Here is an 8,873-nt window from a genome sequence, read left to right on the forward strand (position 1 = left end):
TAAATTTATTTTAATTTCTCATAAAACTCATAATCAAACCTGCAAAATTAAAAAAATACCTCAAAAGTTTCTAATTTTTGTTTAAAATGTTGGTCATTTTTTGAAATCCTAAATATTTTCTTGAAATTAATTTTATATGACAACTAGAAGCTCTTACCTGCGCTACGCGCGCGACCTCCTCATTTTGTTGTAATTATTATATTTGAAAAGTAAATTCAAGAAAATACAACGATAATCATTTTTACTTTAATAACTTCTATTTATACACGACTCCGCAGCCCGGTCTTTCATTTGTATATGGATTTAAGAAGAATAAAGAAGATTTTTTAACTATCTAAGATTTAAAAAAATGCAGATTTATGTAAAAGTTTTCAAACAAAAAGAAAGCCAGACGTTAAAAACGCACAAGTCTGGACACTAATGTTTTTTTTCGAATTAAAAATTGCGAACAAAATGTGTGGTAAACTGAAAACCTAAATGGTAAAGTATCACGTGCCCTTAATTAAAATTGGGGGCGTTTTGAGGCAGCGTTTTTCATTTTTAAAAACTTTTCTAAATTTCAAGAAAAATTCCAGTCAGATAAAAATATTTTTAAGAATTTAAGAGGCATTTTATAGATATTTAGTTTTAAAAGGGATCGAACTTTTCCTATTATTTTGTAAAATCCCATAAAATATATTTTTTTAATCTAGATTTTTTTTGACGAATCTAAAATATTCAAAAATCTTATAAAACTTTCTTGAAATTCGTGTGAAATCTTTGAAGATTTTAAGTTTAATTTTTTTATATTTAAATGATTTTTCAAAATTTCAAGAAAAATTGGATTCATTTAAAAATATTTTTAGTAATCTAAGAGGCTTCGCATAAATTTAAAATATTTTAAACCTTGGAAGCATTCCCGAAAATGCTTGTAATATTTATCATTTCTTCTGAAATTATAAAAGCCCAAATATATCTTTTGAAAAGACTAGAATGTTTCTAATCATTTGTAAAATCCTGTAAAATGAAATATATATTCTTAAAATCTTCCACATTCTTTTTTTGACATATATGAAATATTTCTTTTAAATTTCATAATTTTCTCATGAAAATTATAAAATTTATATAATTCTAAAAAAGACTGCTGATACTGTTTTCTTGCAAATAATTTGAAAATGTGTGTAACTAAAAAAATATAAAAAAAGCATTGTTGTGTTACGTCAAAATATTGTTTAATTTATTTCTATACTGTACTTCATCCTAAAAATCTGTTTTTATGTACAAAACATCTATTAAGTTTTTTAAACTAATAAAAAAAATTTTATGTAACTGCAGTTAGGGTGTGGGAAGGTAAAAGTGTTTAAAATAACATTACGTAATGTGCGAACAAGAATAAAAGTGTTCAGAAAATGTTAAGAAATAAATTTTTATTAGAAAATCGAGTAAATGATAAAAATGAGTACAAAAGTAAGCGCGCGCGCACACACACATAATAGTCTAGCATTGATAATAATTGAGTTCTTAGATAATCGAGATATCGGGCTTTCGCTCGAGTTCCCGTGAAACACCTCCCACCACTCATCACTACATCTCCGCGTCTCATATACAGGGTGTCCCACCACCTGCGGGACAATGGGCAATGGTGGATAGACAACAGAAAAATATGACAAAAATTTATATAAAAGAATGTTGTCCGGTCATTTGTTTAGAAACTACAGAGCAACAAAGTTCCGTGTAGGTGTGATGCCGCGCGTAGTGAAGTGCCGCTTTCGCAGTGGCACCAACATGGAAGGCAGCCGGTTAGGTTAGAGTCAGGGTGGTTGGCGGCGTCCCAGCGAAAGCGGCACTCACACTACGCGCGGCGTCACACCTACACGGAACTTTGCTGCTCTATAGTTTCTAAAAGAATGACCGGACAACATTCTTGTATTTGAATTTTTGTCTTATTTTTTCTGTCTATCCTTCATTGCCCATTGTCACACAGGTGGTGGGACACCCTGTATACCTCGCTGGGAGACGTGCCCGCAACGCCGCTATATGCGCGAGCGTGTAGTGGTTAGTGAAGAGGGAAGATTTCGTGAGTCTTCTCTCTCACCTAAAAGTCGCATCCATCGGCTCGACTTCGACCGCTCACCCTGAAAAATCTCACTTTTCAGAGTAAGCCCCGCTTCTAGAGCGCACGCCACTTAAAGTTAAATTTTTAACCAAAAGAATGCATTTTTAAAAATGATTTTCATCCAAAAAAAAAGGAGTTTCAACTAAATAGTTGACTTTTCAACATAAAAAAAAAATAAATTTTTACTAAAAAATGGTACTTTTTTATATGAAAATTGTATTACTATGTATATTATAAATAGATGAATTTTCAACCAAAAATGTAAGAATTTATTGTTCAGTTAAACAATTAATTTTGTACCCAAACAAAAGGAGTTTTAACGTGACAGTTAATTTTTCAATACAAACCAAATGAGTGTTTAACCAAAAAGATTAATTTAAAAAAAAAGAAGCAAATTCTAGCAACGAAATAAATTTCCAAGTAACCCAAGTGCGAATTGCCGGAGCTGAATACACGGCCCAGTGTTGATCCAATTTTGGCAGCCAAAGGTCGGCTAAAGTTATTGGGCCAATACCGACATTTTAATCGGCCCAGTGTTGAGCCAATGCTCTTTATTGCGCTAAGTCTCACTTTTAGTACGGGGAACCATGTTTCACGAGGATCAGATAAATTCTTGCCCAGTGGCTTCACATTACTGGGCCAAGTGTCACTTTTACCACGGCAAACCATATTTTATTTAAATAGGCTCAATGCGTTTAGCGCGTCACGTGGCTCTCGTTTATCGCAGGAGAGAGAGTATTCTGACACTTCGTCTTCGAGTACTTCGAAGTACTCGCAATCGATTAATATTTATTTTTTTAATATCTTTTTTGTCATATCCTTAGACTATGGCAGCTAGGTTTGGTCCAATACTGGTGCCCAATGTTGGGGCGACAATGGCAGCCAAACCTTGGCTGCCAAGTGCAGGCCGTAGTTATCATTCCGTCATTGGCGCGATAATGGCAGCCGAGCTTCGGCAATATTTTTGTTGACTATGGGCCAAGGTTAGGCCGTATGTGACTTCGCACTTGGGAATAAATACAACAAAATACATTAGTTTTTGACCAAAAGTTCGATTTTTCAAAGAAAGAAAATCAATTTTCAACCAAAAAGTAGAATAGGTAAATCTTCACTTCATTAATTTAAGAAAAAATTAACATTTACTAGAAAAGTTAAATTCTCATCCAAAGAGAAAAATCTTCAAATCTCAAGATTTGTTGTAACAGCGTGAGGTGTGGGCTTACTTCATATTTGTTTTCCTGTCAAATTAATAGAAGGAACCTAAAAAAAATTGCACATTTATTCAATTGGCAGCTTTTCTTGTTACTATCAATTCTGAAAGTCGGTGAGTTATCTAAAGAAATAGTTTTATTTTAATCAAAATAACGAGTTTCGAAAAGTGTAATCTGTGCTATGATGAAACAATAAATATTTTTTTTTCATAGTCCCAGGAACGAGATTAAAATGTTATGAACACCCATTGACAGCCAAGCAACTTGTTTTAGACGACACAAGGGTACATACTTATCAAATCGTTTGTTCTTGTAAGTTAGCAATCACCTCAATTAAAAAATCATTGGATAGCTTCCCTATATTAGCATTTTCTTTTGATTTCATCGAAATAAACACAATTTATGGGGTTATGTGCTTCAGCTTATTTTGAGGTTATGTCAGAGATAAAAAGATTTTGAAATTCATTTTTAGGCGTTACTTTAGGCCTCGGAAATAACGAAAGTATATAAAATAATGAACATATTGTACAGATTCTGCTGAATTACTTAGATAAATATCTTGAACTTAGAAAAGTTATTTGAACACTTTATAAACTTAGGCTTTCGTGAATGAACATAGAATGCTTCTATTTTATATAAAATTTAACAATTTTGTTTAAAAAAGTCAATCTTCTTGATTCAAAAATCATAATTTCAATTGTAAAGCGGCGTCCTTTATGGAAAATTTGTCTTTTTATGTTCAGAATTCAATTATTTGGTCGAATCTTAACTTTTTCTGCTGAAAATTCATATTTGCGATTTGAAAATTCAAATGCTTTGTAGAAAAATCGTCTTTTAGGTTTAAAAAATCATCTGTTGTCGAAATGATTCGGAATCATTTCACAATTTTAGAATTTACAGATTTTAACGTAAGAAATTAAACTGCTTCAATTGGAAAGTCTTATTAGTTTAACAAATCTAAACGCCCGATTGCAACTTTATAAACTATTTTCAATCTTAAATTAAAATGAAATTAAAATTACTTAATATTTAGAAATATCTGAGTGTTCATTTTCGCAGCATTTATAAATTAAATTATCAAAACTAAACAAAAACATTATTCTCAAAAAAATTCGGGTAATTGAAAGAAATATTTAGGGGCTTTAAACAAATCCAAAAATAATTAAAAATGTGAAATTATTTTAAATAACTGAAACGAAGTGTCTCCGTGTACCGACAAAGTCCGGTTATTAGTACAAAAAATCTAGAAGCGTTTTAAGAATTTTGAAATGCTTCAGAAGAATAAAAAAGATTTTCTAGAAAAATTAAAAATGATTTTTTTATTTCGAAAAATCAATTTTTAAAGAATATTAAAAAATTTAGCAAATTGTAATTAATAAAAATAAAAATAATTTGGTTAGATCATTTAAAAATTCGGTCCTACACATATTACAAAAAATACAAATATAATTTCTCGCCTTTTCATTAAAAAAAGGAAAGAAAAACGCTTAATTATTCGTGTAATTGTAATTTAAGTTTTTATTTCTATTTTAATTGTTCTATTTAACCAAATTTAATTTTCAAGTTTAAGCTATAATTTAAAACAAAATATAGGTTCTGGTAGATTTTGAACAAAAAATTTATAAGCTTTTTAAGAATTTCGACAGGCTTCAGATGAATAAAAGCATTTCCCAGAAAAATTGAAAATTATTTTTTACTTTAATAGACTTATTTTAAGAAAATATTTTAAAATATTTTTAAAAATTTACAAAATTGTAAAGAATAAATGTGGACGATTTTAAGAAAATTTCTTTAACTGGGTAGAATTAACCAAAAAAATGTAAAACAACATGTAGAACATCTACATGTTTTTTAAAAATAATTTCACTTTTAATTTGAACATGTAATTTTTAATTTTTTACAAATTTATATTTGGAACTGTCATGTATCTAGAATAATTGTAATTCTGACTTGGAACCTTAAATTGGCAAATTTTAGCAAATTCCGAGCTAGTACTGGAAGTTTTCAAAATAAAACAAATTCTTGATGGGAATAGGACCTATTTCCAATGAATTTTAATTTTGAGTTGATGCAGAGAATTTTTGAATTTTAACTAAATATAATTTGAAACTGGAATTTATTTAGGGGAATAACGGAACTTATAGATGCACAGTAGATTTAAATCAGTGGTGTCAGAACACGGATATCTCTGACATGCGCAGTACACTGGGGGTGGCACCCATTTCAGTATCCCATGGGAAGTTGGCGGGAACTTTTAAATGCGCAAATTTGCAACTTATTATTTTTCAGCAGAATTACAATGAGGAAAATAAAATGATGATGCTTGATAAAAGAAAATTATTTTATATAACCGATATTCAAGACTACTTTTGATTATTTATAAGTATTTAACGATAATTCGACTATTGTAAATGCGATACGGCGAGTAGATTGCTTTTTGTTTTAGCAGACAACACATCACATATTATATTGTGGCTGCAGGCGCAAGCTTTAATAAATTTTTTATTTCAGATGTTATTTTATAACAATTATGTATTATACGCTGAGTAAGACTCCAAATTTTCCCAGCGCACTGCGCATTCTAGAGATATACGCATTCTGACACCACTGGTTTAAATGATACTTGCAGATCCGTAGTAGGTTTAAATGGTAGTTGCAGATGCGCAGTAGAGTTATATGGTATTTTTAAGTTATATGGCTTTTTAATTTTTGCCTATAATTTGCAGCATTGCTTACGTTTTTCGATCAGAAGGAACGTCAAACGAGCAGAACAACATTATTTTGAAAGCCTCGAATGGAGCTCAGGAAGGAGTCGCAATCAATGTAACCTGTGCTAGTATGGTTATGTCTGATGTTTAATTTAAACACGCTGGATCGTTCGCGAAGGGCAATGTGGAGACTGCCCTTTGCTAAAAACACCGCTGTCAAAAAAGTCGGCAGTTATGGACCTGAAATGCACTATTGTTTCTCAACCGGAAGTCCCTCCTCCAACCGGACCACTGGATTACAGCTGGGCTAGAGTAAGATTGATTGTTGTATTATTGTACAGGCCACTTTCTCATAAATAACTATTTTTTATTTTAAAAAAAGATAATTTTCATGTAAAAAAAACCCCAATTTTCAACCAAGAAGATTAATTTTTAACTAAAAAGGATCAATTCTTAAGGAAATACAAAATGGTAATCAAATAAATAAATTTTCTAGAAAAAAATTAATTGACAGTGATTTGTCAAAATGATTCTAAATCCGTTTAAAATTAATAATTTACAGATTTTCCCGTTAAAGATTAAACCTATTCATTTCGAAAGTCTTAGTCATTAAAAGAATAGAAACATCCCATTAAAATTTTATAAACTAATTTTAACTTAAACATATCTTCATAATAATTTATTTGTAATTTAATGCTTTTACTAAATTTAAAATATTGTTTCAGTCTACAATATTCAATTTTCAATCCGTTCAATTTGAAATGTTTTGATTAAGAATGAAAAATAATCATTAAATTTTGAGCAATATTTGAATATTTATTTATGACGACTGGATCAAAATCAAGAAATTAAACACTTATTATGAGTAGAAAAAATTTGATTAATTTCAAGAGGTATTAAAGAATTTTTGAAGAGATTCAAAGTTAATTAAAAACTTGAAATCATTTTACATAATGCAAACGAAGTTTGTGCCGACAAGATTCTGCTATTCGTACCAATTTCGGTGCAAATTCAAAAGAATAAAAACATTTTCATAAGATTCCTAGAAAAATTTTAAATAATTTTTCATTTCGGAATGCTATTTTAAAAAATGATTTAAAAAGATTTTAAAATATTTCCAATATTTTATAAAATAAATATGGAAGATTTTAGGAATTTTTTTTCTATTTGCGGGATTTTCTTTAAATTAGAGAAAAAACTCTGCTAATTTCAATATATATTTATAGGTTTTAAACAAATTTGAAAAATAAGTATAACGTTGAATAAATTTAAAAAAAACTACTAGATTTGTCAATATTTTGAAACAAAATTTTCAAGGATATTTTTAGTTTAAAAGAATTTAATTTTTCAATTTCTAACGTTTATAGCTTAAAGTTGTTCCAAATAATACAATTTTGAAAATTTTAAAGTTCATTGATTTTTTATTCTAGAATATTCAAAATTATAACGTGGATTTATAGTTTTAAAATTAAATCTGAATTTTTTAACTGATTCATTTTAAAAATTTTAAAATTCTTGCAGTTTATCTGAATGTTCAATTGAAATGTGTTAGTACCTATAATTTTTTACGCATACATTATTGAGCAATAAAACACAACATTTTTGAATGAAAAATATTTTAATCTTTAATTTTAAAATTTTAAAATTCAAGAGTTCCATTTTGAGTGCTTTAGTTTTTAGATTATTTTTTAGTACTGAAAATGAAAAAAGTTTAGATAAAGAGTTGAATTTTCTCATTTTATTCATAATTTATCTTTATTTTTTTTAAATCTGACTATTTCATTAGAAATAGTAGTATTTTTGTAGAAAATCATATTTTTCTTAGAAAGTTACTCTCTTTGTTGAAAAATTATTCATTTCGTTCACAAATTCAAGTATTCTGTCCAAATATTTATCATTTCAGTGAAAAAAAAACATCTTTCAGGTTGGAAATGAAATTACATCGTTTAAAATCAAGCACTTTTGTTAGAAATTATTTTTATTTGTTTAATATTTATCATTTTAATTAAAAATTAATTTGTTTTGTCGAGAAATCGCTATTTAATTTAAAAATTGTTTTTTCTTTGAATGGAAAGAAATTTTTTGCCGAAAATTGAACTATTTTGTTAAAAAAAATGTCTTTTTTGATTAAATATTTTTTTAACGGAGAAGGTAACTATTATTCCAGTAGAATATTCTGTGATTTTAAATAAAAATTCATCTCTTGGCTTCAACATTTATTTTTTAGCTACGAATCTATTTATTCAATTTTTGGTTGACAATTTATCGTTTTTATCAAAGATCAAATTTGTTGTTGAAAATTCAATCATTTAAGTTATAGATTAATTGTTTTATTTTGAAAACTCATGGGTTGAAATTCACCTATTCCAGTTGAAGATTTATAATTTTAGTTAAAAATTAATTCATTTTGCAATTTTTTCTGTGTTCTTTTGTTACTTACTGAAATTATGGATAGAAAATATAGCCTTTTAAGGATTCTAAGTGACTCACTTAAAGAGAAAGAATAGTTATATCTCTTCCTATCCCTCAACTTCTATCTCTTTCAATCTATCTGCTTTCAGCAGGGCCCTTCGAAAAACTGTCTCGATCGGCTCTTGCCTGTAACTCTTCACTTCACATCTCAATACTGATAATTCTCTGTAATTTTACAGCAAGTAGATCTGGTAGCATCGGAGCGATTCATTTTACCATTTTTCCTTACATGGCATAATGTCATTTTCCATGCTCACGAGAAACGCCTAGCTGAGATTACGCAACTATAAATATACAGTCTGTCAAGTTAAAGCGTGGGTGGCTTTACTCGCAGTCGGTAAGGTGTATCGACATGATTTTGGTGTCAAAATATTAAGAAGAGCTCCC

At 28.8% G+C, this 8,873-nt stretch overlaps 1 protein-coding gene and 1 long non-coding RNA gene across 6 annotated transcripts in view; both read left to right on the top strand.

Moving 5' to 3' along the window:
* LOC117172354 (synaptotagmin-10-like) overlaps positions 1-8,873 on the top strand; it is a 476,779-nt gene that overhangs the window by 223,430 nt on the left and 244,476 nt on the right. The gene's annotated exons all lie outside the window — the stretch shown is intronic.
* The window catches only part of LOC117172357, a 4,787-nt gene continuing 2,122 nt past the window's right edge, over positions 6,209-8,873 (top strand). The window contains exon 1 of the long non-coding RNA XR_004467014.1: positions 6,209-6,326. This is a non-coding gene — a long non-coding RNA (uncharacterized LOC117172357). The remainder of the gene's footprint in view (positions 6,327-8,873) is intronic.

This window comes from Belonocnema kinseyi, chromosome 5 (assembly GCF_010883055.1).
Source record: "Belonocnema kinseyi isolate 2016_QV_RU_SX_M_011 chromosome 5, B_treatae_v1, whole genome shotgun sequence".
Classification (NCBI taxonomy): Eukaryota; Metazoa; Arthropoda; class Insecta; order Hymenoptera; family Cynipidae; genus Belonocnema; species Belonocnema kinseyi.